This window comes from Megalobrama amblycephala, linkage group LG18, assembly GCF_018812025.1.
Source record: "Megalobrama amblycephala isolate DHTTF-2021 linkage group LG18, ASM1881202v1, whole genome shotgun sequence".
Lineage (NCBI taxonomy): Eukaryota > Metazoa > Chordata > Actinopteri > Cypriniformes > Xenocyprididae > Megalobrama > Megalobrama amblycephala.
Window position 1 is genome coordinate 29,292,057 of NC_063061.1, and position 17,226 is coordinate 29,309,282.

The following is a 17,226-nucleotide window of genomic DNA, read 5'->3' on the forward strand; positions in this document are numbered from 1 at the left end:
CAGACAGTGGAAAAGAATCGGGACGGGACTCGGGCAGAAATCATGGTCATGGATGAGATTATTAACGTTACAGTAGTATGAAGTAGAGAAGGGTGATGTTGGAGCTGAATGAGATGAAATGCGACATGTCGCTTTCGTCTCTCATTAGAGATATGTCTTGAGAGCAGCGGAACCTTTATTATGCCACAGTCGCCGTTTCCACTTTTTTCGGTCTAGCTTATGTGGGGTAATGCGGCGCTGTTTATCATATTAGATACATTTTTGTGTTGAAAGTTGTTATAGTGCTTCTCTGCATTTGCTTGGCGGCTACTATGAGACACTTGTTGCGCACTGCAGTATGCTAGATCGATATTAGGCATGGTAAAACATGGAACGCGCGATAAATCAAGAAGACACAATTTAAACAAGAAGATATATAACATGATTAGTTTTCAGTCGATGAATGAATCCAAACAGTTCCTTATCTGTTAATATATTTTATTAGTCATATGAGGAATATAATGCGTCTTTGGTGTTTCCATGGTTTCTACAAAATAAAACCGGAAATTGAGGGTATGTAGTCATTGATAGGCAACACATGAACACAGCCCGTGTCCTGGTTGAAGTTGCTTATTTCTCTGGATTTAAACATTCTTGGAAACATTTGGGATAATGTAAGTACACAAGTCAACAAAATATATTACAATGTTCTAGTGGTTTTTGGATATTTTAATCCAAAAATCCTACTGTACATATTGTGCCTTTAACTGGTTGCATATGTTAGATTTATTGATTGAAAAAGCTGATGCTATCAAACATTGTGTACTTAATCAACTGAGTCAGTATAATGGTGAAGGGATCAATAAAATAGGCCAACTGATGGAAGGTTTGCGAAGAAATGTCATGCTCTCTTGTAAAAGTATTTTGTAGTATTTTTAAAAAACAAAAATACAGTAGTTTATTTTGATACATGGTGTGGGTGCTGTATTTTGTAGTTTATTTTGATACACTTAAAATTAAGGTATTTGGTATTTTATTTTAAAATACATTTTGATGTATTTTTGCCCATCCCTGACCATAGTAACCATTCACAACACCTAAACAACTGCATAGAAATACCCTATAATCACCCAGAACACATTAGCAATGCCACTGGGATTATCAGGCCAACTTCAACATCATGGCTAGCACTACTCGCATTTGCCAATACAAAAATCTGGTATTATCAGAATTAGTCCTCAAAATAAAACTCAAAATAACTGCAAAATTAGGCCACAGCAAAACCAACAGACATTTACCAACAGCACTGTCATCACAGTTACCCACAGAGTTGGATGATCTAGGGAAACAGCTGATGTTCTCCTCTGCAGCATAATACAATGATGATAGCTGTAGTGATTTATACAGGGCTAATAACCTCCATCTCAGAGGAGCATACGCTGAGATCTGTCTGATATATGAGACTCCGGTGCTAAGGAGAACGTAGGAAGGCAGCATCAAGCCATTGCATGCAATTAGGGTCAACCGCCAGCTTCCTCTTTCAAAATCAAACCCGTTTAACCCCTTAAATAACAGCGTCTATCAACTGCGATGGAGTTACACATGATGCCTCGACAATCTGCACTGTGCTCTTTTCTATCCTTTATCATCTTAGAGTGGTTAGTTACTGATTGACTATGACATGTGGGTCATACGCTGTCAGAGTCTATGCATATTGATGCCATGGACTGTTACGGTTGAGGTCCCAACAGAAAAAAGGAGGGAAAGCGAAAGAGGAAGACGAGCCCAGGGACAGAGTGACTGGCCCGCAAGGTGGGACGACAAGAAGCACAATGTCTCTGGATCCTTTTCTGACGATCATTAATGCTAAGCGCCTGTCAGGCCCTTCTGGCAAGGTTAGGGGAAGGCGGGTGCTATAAAATCTATGCCCCCGCACTTTCACAAGTAACGTTTAGGAAGCTGCCGAGTCAATAACCTGGGGATTTAGAAAAAAGAAGTTGAGAAGCCAGCATTTTAAAAGGTCAATGGAGTAGTATTTAATGATTTCCTTATTAGTGTTATTTTTGTGGGCTTCCCATTTGGTATGCTGACTATGTTACACGTACAGTAACGTATGACTCTGACAGCCAATGTCAAGCATAATGATTAGCTATGCTGCTTTATATAAGCTGAAATACTGCAGGCTGTTCTAATGCAGAGAATGTAAGAAGAACATTATTTTATAATTTTTTGTGTACTTTAGTGTATTTATGGGTTACACTTTATTTCGATGGTCAACTTTAGACATTCTAATAACTCACAATCTCACACTAGAGTATTAGTAGAGTGTATTAGAATATAGAAAAAGTTGACATGTAGTTGCAAAGTTACTTACAGTCAGTAGAAGGTCTGTTGGGGGAGCATCAAAATAAAGTGTTAGCAGATATTAAGCAGACTACTACTACTCTAATGAGAGGTAGTCAACATTAGGGCTTTTCACATTTGAAATCGTTAACCCTGGGTCATAAACCTCTGGTGAACAGAATCCTGGGTTATCTTTATTCACATTTCACACTGCTCATGCTATACCCGGGGTTGGCAGTTAATCCTGGGTTATCTGGGTTAAAGCGGTGCTAATCACGCATCTAAATTACAAGTGTGAAATGCTCCTTTACCTGGGGTTAAAAGCGGTGTTTAGAACGACAATATCCTGGGGTTAAGCGCAGTGTGAAAAGCCCTTGTGAAACGTTCCTATAGTGAAAAAAAAATAAAAAATTTAAATACATCTATTTCATACTAAGAGTAGAACAAATCCATTAACATTAAAACAAAAGCTAATTCAAAATATTGATAAATACTTTAATAGTATATAAAAAATACTAAAATAACACTGTTGCTTGTGTTTAGGTGACCTCAGCATAGCTTCTTGTATGAAAGAAAAATCACAAACAAGCTCTCTTTAACATCTTGACTTTTTCTACAGTGCAATTAAATGGAGCTTACTATAAATCTCCCCTTTCAGATGTTTCTCCTACAAAAAGACCTCAGTAATCTCATGTATGTCTCCTTCAGAGTTTCAAAAGTGATCTCAACAATGTCTCACATATTCAGATCTGCCAAAGTCTGCAATTAAATGTCACAGATTTCAAAATAAAGTCAAATGTTTCTTATCTAGTTCTTCCGAATCAAATGATCTAAGCTGCATAAATAATACAGCTCTGTGCAGAAACATCAGCAACACCTAAATGAGACCTATAACTAAGAACTTCAAGTCTACTGAGCATGGGAAAATATATATTTAAAAAAAAATCCTCAGCTTGAAATGAAGCAAAATAGATATATACAGAGCCAGTAACATATTCTCCTGAAAGCTCGTGCTGTTCGTAATTATGTAACCTCCCAGTTGATTCCGATCCACATCAATGATTTAACTAATTCATTTTATCTGTTAATATTTATGCATTAATAGATAATGATTCATTAATGAAATGTCAGAACTGAAAGCTTGAACATTTTGACAGCACCTCTTTGAAAATTCAGACAGTATGAGGATAGGTTTCGGAGGAACAAGCTACATAAAAATTTTGTAATTAAAAAATGTTCTATCCGTCACCACTGTCTTGGTGCTCTGACAACTTTGTATCTTTTCTTTCTGTTATTGCATTCCTTTACCTTGCAATGGCTATGGCGTCCTTAAAAATGACTGCAGATGTGAGGCATGCATATAGCATTTATCTTCATGATTTCTGTGATGTATGGACACTGAGATAGCTCACACTGTCATACGGGATCTGCATCTTGGGACATTTGGATTGTCATTCTGTTGCTCAAGATGCAGACCATGTGTGCTGGATAATGTATGCTTTCTGTCTTTTGAGGAAATATGGCTCTTGCTCAAAGTTCAGCATTCAAGATGTACACCAGAGGTGTTCATATTTCTTAGTTTGACCCTTGATCCATGCTCAGTAACGGCTGCCAAAAACATTTCTTTTTCTCTGACAGTGAGGACGGGTAAAACAAATCTGCACCGTTTTGTGAAAAGTTAGAGAAGCTCTGCTGGTTGGCTCTTTTGAATACTTTTAAAATACTTTAGGATATTTTGAACAAATATAGCAATTCTCTAAGGGAAATAATTGGATTGCTTCGGAGCGCAGGTATATAGAAATTAAGCGTTTGCATGGGACCCTTCCTTCCATGCTCATTAACAAGCTGACCTGACCCTCCAAAGTCAGGGGGATAGAAAAAAACCACCAAATCATTAAATACCAAGATGGCTGGCATTAGCAAAATCATCTATGTATGTGTGTGTGTTGCAGGTATTTTTATTTTTTATTTTTTCAGCTGAGTTTGCAGATATAAAGTCCTTCAGGCTACCTCGGGGTACAGCAGAAAAGTATGTGGATGCTTCAGCCACACTTAAAAATGAATGAATGTCATATAGCATAAAACAAAATGTCAGATTATTTTTAAAGAAATACAGCACAAGCACATTTGCAGAGTTTGTTAAATAAAATAAAATAAAATAAAATAAACATAAATGATATGTTTATGATTTAAAAATATTTTTATTTTTCTTTCTTTTTTTTTTGAAAAATGGCTAAAAAAGGGGAAGTATAAATATTGGATGAACGGAAACTTAAAATCTAGTACTGAGAAAAGCCTGTGAAGCATTGATTTGCTGATGCCACGGTTTAATATTTTGTAAAAAACGTCTAAATCGTTCTTTAATCACTGCTCAGTTTGAGTGATTACGCCTTATTAAATGTGACGCATATACATACACACTACAGTATTTCCTTTTGAGCGACGCTTCGCTTCCGTCGTACAAACGTTCGCGCTCGAGACTAGACGGGTGAGAGCTACAGTCATGCCATAGAGAGAGAGGGTGGCGGCACGTATGGGAACAAACGTGTGCGTAGGGGGGTCTGACAGTGAGGAAGAGTGTAGTCATTTATAGTGTGGCGGCCACGTTCGCCTCCTCCACTGCCGAGCAGAGCCAAACAGCACCGAGCCTGCTGTAGCCTTGAGGGAGAGCACAGACAAGGACAGAACTGCTGCTGTCGCTGATGCATTAGTGGAGGAGATACATCTTGTTGCGCAGCATGGTAAATGACAAAATGATATCTCATCAGAGAGACAACCCGTGTGTGACTGTGTGTGTGTGCGCGAGAAACAAGGAAAAAAGAACAGAAAGTCAGTTTGTTGATGAGAAGCCAGTCTCATTATACTTTCATCATGTTTCACGGAATCACAGCTGGATGTTTTTGTCAGGCTGAAAGATATGGCAATTTTTTTTCCTATATATTTTGGTCATAGCCAAAGTTTGATTCATCAAAAGTATGATAGCAAAGACTGGGGGGTGTTGTAACACATTTTGTTTCAAAGTCTGCAAAAAGTTCTCCAAAAGGTCTTAAATCCTCTAAACTAAAATATTACTTATCCCTAAAATGTGTAAATCAATGTCATTTCATACTGGTATTTTGGCTCATAATTTCACTACTGAAGTGTAAGAGGCACTTGAAAGTCAACATGAAATAATACTTTAGGGAAGCCTACAGTACATTGTCCCACCCTCAAAAACTGTAGTTGTAGCTGAGGCCTGAAAGAGTTTGGTTTGTGTTGTTGACATGTCGATAAGATGCCATATTCAGAGCTACCAATCCACTTTGCATGCTGGAATTGGTACGTAGATATAGATATCACTGTATCTCACAGCAACGTATTTTACGAGGTGGCTAATTCGTATTAGTGAATTTGTACGTTTTTTGCTAAATGGTACATATGTTACAAATTGCCAAATTCCTATGAATTTGTACAAACGACCTACCCCTAACCCCGCCCATAAACTTACCCATCAATGGGGTTTAGACAAATCGTATGTAGGGCTGGGCGATATATCGCATGCGATTGTCACGCGCATTTCGTCAGTAAAGCCGGTTCCCTGATTACCGCGAAATCCCTATCACCTGCTTTCAAATGGAGCGCCATTTAATAGACAGAACCGTAGATCACTGACAAGCTACGCAATATCACGTTCATTATCACAGATGAATCGCCTTCGATAATGAACGCGATATTGTGTAGCTTGTCAGAGAACTACAGTTCTGTCTATTAAATGGCGCTCCATTTGAAAGCAGGTGATGGCGATTTAGCGGTAATCAGCAAAAGTTTTTTTTGCTAAATTGTACATGTTTTACAAGTTTCCAAATTCGTATGAATACGAACGTACGAACGACCTACCCCTAACCCCGCCCATAAACCTACCCATCACTGGGGTTTAGACAAATCGTATGAAAGAGGTCGTACAAATTTGCCACCTCGTAAAATATTTACAAATTGGTTGTGAGATAGCATTGGAAATTCAGATATAGTAACAGGCATGTCATTTCCGACACACGCTGTATGCTTTAGACCAATCACAACAGACTGGGCCATCTGACCAATCAGAGCAGAGTAGGCTCTTGGAAAGGAGGGATTTAGAGAGACTGAATCTTCGAACAAACCATTTTCAGGCTCTTTGATAATATACAGTGCACATTACCTAATTTATGAGAAAATTAGTGTGTTTTGACCTTGTAAACCTGTTGTAGGAGAACCCCAAAACAAAATTAGGAACTTTTAAAATAGCATAATAGGGGAACTTCAAGAGTCAACATAAAAATTCATACACACACACACACACACACAAATCTTTGTAAAATTCCATCAAAATGTAACGACTAGCTTGACATCATCAAACCATACATCCACTTGTCACATAGAGTCCACCTTTCCCAATCCAGTCTATTCCCGATGAATAAAGTGCCACCCCACATTGTTAATTGCTTAAAATGCTGCTTTACTCTTAAATATATACATCGCAGAAAATTGAGAATTCACAATAGAGTAGCTTCTAAAATAAAAACATGTTGACCTAAAAGGCCTAAGAGCTCATACATACTCTAGACTCACAGGAACAGCACAGATTGTGAGGTCTCAGCTTGAAGGAATGACATTCTGAACTTTGACAGAATGAGATTATGATGGCCATCAACCAAACACTCAAGGGCAGCAAGAAACTTTAGAGAACGCTGATATGAAAAGTGTGAAGAGGCTTGAGAAGTGAATGTAATTTTCCAACTACTTGGCTTGGTAGACAAGAACCTACTTCAGCTGTGTATACCTGACAGAAGTAGCTCATTCAAAAGCTTTAATTCAGTTTGGAGAGGTTTGCAGGTCAAAGGACTAAATGCTTTGTTTTTTTCGCACTTGCCAAGAGGACAGCTGATTTCAAATGTTGAGCAGAAAATAAGCCCAAACTTGGGGTCACGTTTCAATATTTGGACAAAATTATTAATATCATGGTCGCAAATAAATGAATTGAATGCAACGATTTAAGAAAGAATGGTTTTAGTTAAAGTTCAATGTACACAATTGTTTTCTGCTTGGTCCAAATAAAATTTTTATTTACTGTGGCCATACTGAACTCTTTTCAAAATGAACTAGTTGACTCCAAACCACAGTACTGTACGTTTGCACCACAAGACCACAAATATACAGGAGCACTCATATTTTTGTCCCTGAGCCATTTTGAAGTGCAGTTTCCAGCTCGGAAAACAATTTCCCACCAACCAGTGAACCAAACTCTGACATCAAAAACCACTTGTGTCAACACTAGTGAGAAAACGCTACTAGACTTTTGCAAATAAACACAGATCTGAATTTGGTTTAAAATGTGATACATTCAACAGTACTTTATATCTGAATTAACTTAAATGCAAGTGAAATTCAGGTCACAGAATCACAGTCAAGAGGTGAAGTCAGGGCACACAGGCAGAGACCCAGCCACTGGCACTGAGGAACAACGGCCGGCAGTCTACTGCCAACAAAGTCCAAATAAAGCTTTTAATACGTTCACTATTGATCCTGTGCTGAAATAAACTCAGTGTATTGGCAGGGCTGGAATCCTTCTTTGAAGGAACTCCATAATGCAGCTAGTCAATGATAAGCTGTCTGCAATCAATCCCAAATAACAGTTAATTACAGCTCACATCCACTTTGAGGAAAGACTGGTGGAAATAAGAGAGAGAGAAAGACTCAAGGCAAATAAAAAGCTGAAAAGGTGCTGAACAGAGAAATTGAAGAAAAAACAGTTTGAAAAGTTGATGAAAAATGCCTTACAAGGCTATCCCTCCATTAACCCTGGAGTACTAAACATCTGAATGCTTTAAAAATGAAAGCACATATATCAAGCAACCAAGGGCGTTGAGTTTAGTGTATTGTGTAATATTCTATGCTTTATCGGCAATCTGTAATGAGGAATACATATGGAATATAACATGTGAAACATTTTAATTCAAAACTAAAATGACTGCTACTATCGCTCTTATAAAAGCCATGACCTTCTACTGTAGCGTTCACATTTAAAAGACTTTTCTATAAACAGTATTACATTTCCTTTCGTTTTATGTGACAGGTATATACTATACTTAATAAATCTTGTCAAACTCGAAAAAAATACAGCAAATAATGAATGTTCAATAAGAGAAGAACTTACCACCTTTTCAAAATGGCTCCTCTGAAGACTCAACGATGCCACTTCCTCTTCATCATATCATTTAAAGGGGCAGGTCAAAAAAGTGATGTGATGAGGTTTTACATATAATTAGTTCTGGAACTGATATATTTATAAAACTCTTACAACGGTACCATAATATGGCTAGCAACTGTAGATACTGTAAAAAAAGACATACAAACTTTGGGACACTTTATATATGTTAGAAATTGGACTCAAGGAAATGTACTGAGATAAAATATTCATAAAGTCTTTAGGTAACAAAAGAGGTATTACTCAGAAATGGCTGAGCATCAACTTAATAGCGTGTCAGATGTTTGAATGTTATCATCTGCCCATGATATATACACTTTCAGCTTGAGGGCGCAGAGCAAACTGTCCGTTTCATAGCACAAGCATTTCAGACTCCTCCGCTGATGGCAGCCTAATAGCGTTTATGTTACCAGAAAGTGCAAAGCTCTTCTTTTTCTGGTTACATATCATTAATTTAAAGAGTTTATACAGCTGCATATTTACTGAGGCAAGTAGGGGTAAGTGCCCCACTTAAGGTTCTGCCATATCCCGCTGTGTGGATGTTGAGTGAGTGTGAATGTGACCTGAAGTGCTCTCGTACGGCTCCACACCGACTTCCCACCTGCAATGACAGCCAAACATTAGACATTCAGAACTGAGATGTGGTCATTTGTACAATATTTTTGTTTATGTCTTTTGACGAAAATGTCCTCTACGATTAATCAGTATAATGTCATGTCACATTCACTTATTTTATCCATTTTAGTCATTTCTGTCAACAAACGAAAGTGCTCTCAAACTTAGGTTAAACTGTAACAGACTTTAACCAAATTTTTAAACATTTAGAAAAATGTATAAACATTTATTAATTCACATTCACAATGCTACACATTCTACGGAAGAGGATTAGGGCCAAGCAATAATAAAAAAATAAAACCATCTCGAGATTAAAGTTGTTACATTTCAAGAAAAAAGTCGAGATAAAATGTTAAGAATAAACTCGTTAAATTCCGAGAAAAAAGACGTTAAATTACGAGAACAAATTCGTTAAATTATGAGAAAAATTTTATTAAATTCCGAGAAAAAAGTTGAGATAAAATGTTAAGAATAAAGTCATTAAATTAACGAATTTATTCTCGTAATTTAACGAATTTGTTCTTGTAATTTAACGACTTTTCTCAACATTTTATCTCGACTTTTTTCTCGAAATTCAACGATTTTTTTTTCTCGTAATTTAACGAGTTTATTCTCAACATTTTATCTCGACTTTTTTCTCAAAATTTAATGATTTTTTTCTCGTAATTTAATGAGTTTTTTTCTCATAATTTAATGACTATTCTCAACATTTTATCTCGACTTTTTTCTCAAAATTTAATGAGTTTTTTCTCGTAATTTAACGAGTTTATTCTCAACATTTTATCTCGACTTTTTTCTCAAAATTTAATGAGTTTTTTCTCGTAATTTAACGAGTTTATTCTCAACATTTTATCTCGACTTTTTTCTCGAAATTCAACGAGTTTTTTTTCTCGTAATTTAACGAGTTTATTCTCAACATTTTATCTCGACTTTTTTCTCGAAATTTAACGAGTTTTTTCTCGTAATTTAACGAGTTTATTCTCAACATTTTATCTCGACTTTTTTCTCGAAATTCAACGATTTTTTTTCTCGTAATTTTAACGAGTTTATTCTCAACATTTTATCTCAACTTTTTTCTCGAAATTTAACGAGTTTTTTTCTTGTAATTTTACGAGTTTATTCTCAACATTTTATGTTGACTTTTTTCTCAGAATTTAACGAGTTTTTTCTCGTAATTTAACGAGTTTATTCTCAACATTTTATCTCGACTTTTTTCTCAAAATTTAACGAGTTTTTTCTTGTAATTTAACAAGTTTATTCTCAACATTTTATCTCGACTTTTTTTTTTTTAATTTAACAACTTTAATCTCGAGATGGTTTTATTTTTTTATTATTGCTTGGCCCTAATCCTCTTCCGTAACATTCTGACTAGCATGCACTGTAACTTAGTTTGAGTTCACCTGTGAATTAATTTCTGTGTTTTTGCAAATGTAAGTGGGAATATCACAGTGACACTTTGAATTCTTTGTGGCTGAGGTCAAATCAGAGTTAAGGCCCGTTCCCATCAAGAACGATATCTGTAAGGACAACTGTATTAGCACCCACATCAGCGGACGATATTTTTCTGTTAAGCGCACACTGCAGTTAAAAGCAGGATTCAGTATTTTTATTGTTAATCAGATGGAAAACCCAATTCTTTTATCTTTTATTTTTTGGAGTCGGACATGACAGAAAAGCAGACTTTCAACTCTTTCTGTAGGTTTGATTTGGTCATTTTGAACTGGTTCTTTGGTTCAGTAACTTGTCTGGACATGTTCATTTAGTGAGGTGCGTAAAGTGCTGCGATTTCTGATGTGCGTCTCATACCATTAGCCTGGAGTTCTACTAGAAAGTTTCGGGAGGTAAGATAACGAAACAATGATATTTATTACCAATCAGCAAGCAAAATATAACAAGATAAGGTTCTTTGGCGTAGGCCCTGTCCGTAGCTCACATCCTGAGGGCTGCAGACTTTGCGTTTCCTGCCTGAAGCTGAAGGCAGGGGCGTAGCCGACCCCCAGGAAGAATGGACAGGGACCTGTTGGTGGTGGGGAGGATGGAGGTGAAGGTTGGCGTCAGCATCTGCGAACTCAGACATGTGTAAGTACCGATCTTTTATACTCCAAGTGTTAGATAATCATTGGTTAGATCTGAACTAATAGGTGACGTAACATTTGAGTCTTCCCGGCAGAACTTGCACTAGAGCTTCATTTCAATTCAGTTTGATTCTACAAACCAGCCCGACCAATTACCAGCTTAAAGGTGCCCAAGAATGCTTTTTCACAAGATGTAATATAAATCTAAGGTGTCTCCTGAATGTGTCTGTGAAGTTTCAGCTCAAAATACCCCATAGATTTTTTTAAATTAATTTTTTTAACTGCCTATTTTGGGGCATCATTAACAATGCACTGATTTACACTCGACGCCGCCCCTTTAAATGCTCACGCTCCCTGCCAAACGAGCTCTCGACTATATTACAGCGCATTTACAAAGTTCACACAGCTAATATAACCCTCAAATGGATCTTTACAAGATGTTTGTCATGCATGCTGTATGCATGCTTCGAATTATGTGAGTAAAGTATTTATTTGGATGTTAATGTTTTATTCTGAGTGAATTTGAGGCTATATGATCTGTGGCTAACGGCTAATGCTACATTGTTGGAGAGATTTATAAAGAATGAAGTTGGTTATGCATTATACAGACTGCAAGTGTTTAAAAATGAAAATAGCGACGGCTCTTGTCTCCGTGAATACAGTAAGAAACGATGGTAACTTTAACCACATTTAACAGTACATTAGCAACGTGCTAACGAAACATTTAGAAAGACAATTTACAAATATCAGTAAAAATATAATGATATCATGGATTATGTCAGTTATTATTGCTCCATCTGCCATTTTTCGCTGTTGTTCTTGCTTGCTTACCTAGTCTGATGATTCATCTGTGCAGATCCAGACGTTACTGGCTTGTGTAATCCCTTAAACATGGGCTGGCATTATGCAAATATTGGGGCGTACACCCCGACTGTTACGTAACAGTCGGTGTTATGTTGAGATTCGCCTGTTCTTCGGAGGTCGTTTAAACAAATTAGATTTATATAAGAAGGAGGAAACAATGGAGTTTGAGACTCACTGTATGTCTTTTCCATGTACTGAACTCTTGTTATTTAACTATGCCAATATAAATTCAATTTTTGAATCTAGGGCACCTTTAAAAGAACGATTGATTCAAGAATCGAACATCACTATTTGCCAGTCAAATTTTTTATGACTATGCTCATTTGCAACAAGGCCATAACCATGTCTTGAACATTGGGGGGGACCAATTTTTCATAACGCATAAAGAAACAGAACAGTGAAGGAAATTCTAAGTCTAATAATTACAGTTGGGAAATAATCATTTTGAACTATGTTGCAAATAATATTAGCATTAATTTGCATTAAAATATGCAGACATATTTTTTTTTGTATACCTAATATGTCGAAAACGTAAAACGTTTCTTAACTCTCAGTTAGGAATTACATGAATCACGTGAATGCACATTTTCAATTCAAAACGGCCTTATTTGAGAATAAATTTCGTAAAACAGTTCATATGTATTAAATGTTTCGCTATTTACATCTTACCCCACTCTCTTTCAAAGTTAAACTTCAGTAAACCCTGCCTACTTTGATTGGCCATCTCAGTCATTTTGACATTTTGACATTGAGGCAGACCAGACTAAAAATGAAACTTTTTTGTCATCCTAACAACAAACAGAGCGCTGCATAATGGAGTGCAGCAGAGCAGTGCAAGATTTTCAAATACTGGGGGGGACAATTTGGCCATTTCTAATTATTGGAGGGGGGGGACTTGTCCCCCTCATTGTCGATGGTGGTTACGGCCCTGATTTGCCATATAATATTTAAAATAGCCTATGCTTGAAATTTCATTTTGGAGTACATTTACATTTACATTTACATTTATGCATTTGGCAGACGCTTTTACCCAAAGCGACTTTCATTGCATTATACTATACATTTGTATCTGAGTATGTGCAATCCCTGGGATCAAACCCATGACCTTGGCATTGCTAGTGCCATGCTCTAACCACTGAGCTACAGGAAAGCATTAATACAGGAGTAACATTAATACAAAAAGTAGTGTTGAATATTATGTGTTTGAGCTGATTAACTTGTTGTACGGACTTAATCAATTCTTTCTTTGTCCAATTAAGGCAAGATGAAAAGGTGAATAAAAGTAAAAATTAAGATTTTTTAAATAGGCCAAGACGAATTTTGTCAGTAATTTAGTTGGGGGGAAAAAAAGACCACTTGAAGCCATCTGTCACTGATATACTTCAGTTCATATTCACTTCGAACTAACGAACGAAGTAAGACTAATGTATCGAACCCAGTTTCCCTTCTTTCTTTATTTGCACGTCTCTTTTTCTCTCTCCTGTGATGGCACACTAATAGATTTAGCAAAGATTGCACGGCATTTATTACCACATGTAATTGAACGTGATGATTATCGTTGTTGTGTAATGTGATTTTAATGTGGCGTGATGGTTATGTATAAGCCCTAATGACTTGCCTCCAAGGGTTACATCTCACACGAAAAAAAAGCGAAAAAAGAAAAAGAATTTGATTTAGATTTCCCCCCATTTTCACTTGACATATAAATAAAGGGGTTTAATTAAAGCTTTCCTTCGGCAGCTTGCTTTCGCAAATAATCGTCCGTTTTATGAGTTTCCTTTTGGAGATGAGGGAAGTGATTGATAGAAGTGTCGTCGTTTCGTATGCATGTGTGTTTGCGACTGTCTTCTGGCACGGCGCAGAGAGAGCACCGTGGTTATTTGTAAAATATGAGTTATAGCCGAGCAGGTCTGCGCTGAGCCTCTGGTTCAGACGCTTGAATTGCTGTATTTAAATCAGAATGAATCTATATTTTCTGATGCTCAGAGAGGCCATGCCGTACAAGGCCAGAATACTCGTTTTCTCCTCATCACCTTTTGAAAGCACACACTCCTGAATATATTGGTCGACAAATGCCTGGCTTAACATAAACTTGTCCATTAAGGCCACATTTCATGAGCAAACTTCTTCAAAATGGGGCCAAATTGGCTTCAGAGGGACTATAACCTGTTATTATTGTTCAGTGTTATCGACCTTTTTATTTTAGTATGCAGCAGGCCGCAAAGAAGAGGCCAGTCTTTCTAAATGGCCCAGTGAATGGCAGTCCGCTGTAGAAGCCCATTATATCGCGGCTGAAGACGGCGACATACACACAAACATGTTACAGCAGAGAGACTAGACAAACAAGTACTCTGAACATAAAAAATGCATGCAAACTTTGCCAGGAAGGGTTGCACAGCCAATGCATATATATATATATTCTCTGTCTATTTTTTTAATCTCACTTCTTCTCTCTCTCAACACAAACACACACAAAGTAAAGGGAAAGCCAGAGCTTTGCTTGACATTATTAGTTTTGCATTTGGGCTCAGTGCCCGGAGTAACACTATGGATTTTCGTCTTACTTTCCTATAATTGGATGAGTTAAATTTCTCCATTCATTACACAAGCACATGACCTTGTGACCTCTGCTGCTCTCACGTTTTATTAGCACTTTCATCCCCTGTTAATATGGACCTCTTGTCCCCAAAGACCCTGTTCTATACAACACTTATTCCTATTCTTTCTCATTTCCATTTCCAGTTTCTCTTTTCCTCGATTTTATCTATGTAAAACAATAATTACAGATCTATTTTTTTTTACAGATGTCATTTATAAGCCATCATGCAAAGAAAATTATAAAACATATATATTGTTATTATAATTTTTTAAAAAAATTTTTATTTTATTATATTTTCATTTCCATATTTTCTTGCACACACTTATATAATTAAATGAATCACATATACTATTGCTAATAATTAGAGAAAGTGCATATACGTATTAGCAGGACTCAGATGTGTGCTTTACCTACCACACCCACACACAGAAATAACCTAAACCAAGCATACACACACACATACACTGGGGATATGCACAAAGACATCTTCTACAAAGACTTCCCCACACAAGGAGTGCATGCATATTTTATGAAAAGTCAACAGATTGCCGTGTTTCGAGCCTGATGTCTCTTATTGCTTCTCCGTCCCCCAGCTGTGTCCCAGCAGCCCGTGTTAGATCACTATGTTCACAGACGAGTCGGACACAAAGCCGCACAGAGGGAGTCATCCAGATTGCAGCATTAGAGCGCCTGCAGAGACGAATGAATCAAGTCTCCTTATTATAAGACTGGCCACAATGGGCATTTTCCATAGAGGATTCACTGTAATCCTAGAGAGGGTCATGGGTTCAGTGCTATGAAAGCTTGCAAGTGTTTGAACAAAAGTGTTTTCTGTAGCATAAAATGTAAAATCAGTAAGTAGTAGGCTACTCAAGTCTTGATTTTGCCAAGTAAGACATGTTCCTGGATCACATATTTTGTTGATCCTGGAACAACATTCCTGTCTGAAAATGTAGTCTTTTATCCCTAGGGAAATGACAGGTGAATAACACTGATGTAGAATCACCTAACCCTGGTTTTAAACCTAAACTTGACAAACTGTAATCTTGTCCATCAAATCTGATTGGTTGATTGGAATGTTGTTCCAGGATCAACAAAGATGCTGATTTGGGAACATGTTGTATTTGGTGAAATCACGTCTTCAGTGTCACATGATCCTTCACAAATCATATGGTGCTCATGAAACATCTTATTATTATCAATGTTGAAAACATTTTGCTACTTAATATTTTTGTGGAAACCACAATACTTTTTTTCAGGATTCATTGAAGAATAGAAAGTTCAAAAGAATTGTAACAATGTAAATGACTTTACTGCTACTTTTGGTAAATTTAAAGGGTTCACCCAAAAATGAAAATTCTGTCATTAATTACTCACACTCATGTTGTTCCACGCCCGTCCTTCGTTCATCTTCAGAACACAAATTAAGTTATTTTTGATGAAATCCGATAGCTCAGTGAGGAAGATAATTAACACTTTCAGATGCCCAGAAAGCTAATAAAGATGTATTTAAAACAGTTCAAGTGACTACAGGGGTTCAACCTTAATGTTATGATGTAACGAGAATACTTTCTGTGCACCAAAAAAAAAACAAAATAACTTCTTTATTCACCAATATCTAGTGATGGGCGATTTCAAAACACTGCTTAATGAAGCTTCGTAGCTTTACGAATCCTTTGTTTCGAATCAGTGGTTTGGAGCATGTATCAAACTGCCAAAGTCACGTGATTTCAGTAAACGAGGCTTTGTTACGTCATGTTTGTTTTAAAATTTCAATGGTTCACCACTGGGGGGCGTGACTTTGGCAGTTTGATACACACTCCGAACCACTAATTCGAAACAAAAGATTAATAAAGCTTCGAAGTTTCATGACGCAGTGTTTAGAAATCTCCCATCACTACATATTGTTAAATAAAGTCACTACTTTGTTTTTTGTTTTGTTTTGTTTTGTTTTGTTTTGTTTTTCTGGCGCACAAAAATTTTCATATAAGTTTGAACCACTGTTGTCACATGAACTGTTTTAAATATGTCTTTAGTAGTTTTCTGGGCATCTGAAAGTGTTTTTTCTCCACTCACTTATAAACAGTAACTCACACTCACTCATGAACAAAATTTGTTTTGTTCCCGAATTAATCTGTTTGTGAATTAATCTGTTTTTGAATGAATGAATGAATGAATGAATGAATGAATGAATGAATCAATCAATCAATCAATCAATCAATCAATCAATCAATCAATCAATCAATCAATCAATCACTCATAAATACAGCCTCTTGTTGCCACTGCCATAACAATGCAACCTGCAGAAAGAAACCCTTAATTAGTAATGCACAGACTGACAGTTTTTTTTTTATATACCAAGTGATTAAACTACAGGACACATCTGTTAAGATTTAGTTTATGATGTGATAAACCTTTATTGAGGCTTAAGAACTACATTTAAAGTTACTTTATTGAGGCTTTAGAACTCATTTACAGATTAAGTCTGCATGTAATCTCAAACAATGTGAATGTCGATGTTGTTGGTG

General features: G+C 36.6%; 1 long non-coding RNA gene across 1 annotated transcript; it reads right to left on the reverse strand.

The window, feature by feature from the left end:
* Positions 1-8,604: 8,604 nt before the first annotated feature.
* Positions 8,605-11,488, reverse strand: LOC125253218. Its single transcript, XR_007181380.1, has 2 exons — positions 11,032-11,488; positions 8,605-9,146 (listed from the first exon to the last, which is right to left on the reverse strand). It is a non-coding gene; the product is annotated as an uncharacterized LOC125253218 (long non-coding RNA).
* Between the last annotated feature and the right edge of the window lie 5,738 nt (positions 11,489-17,226).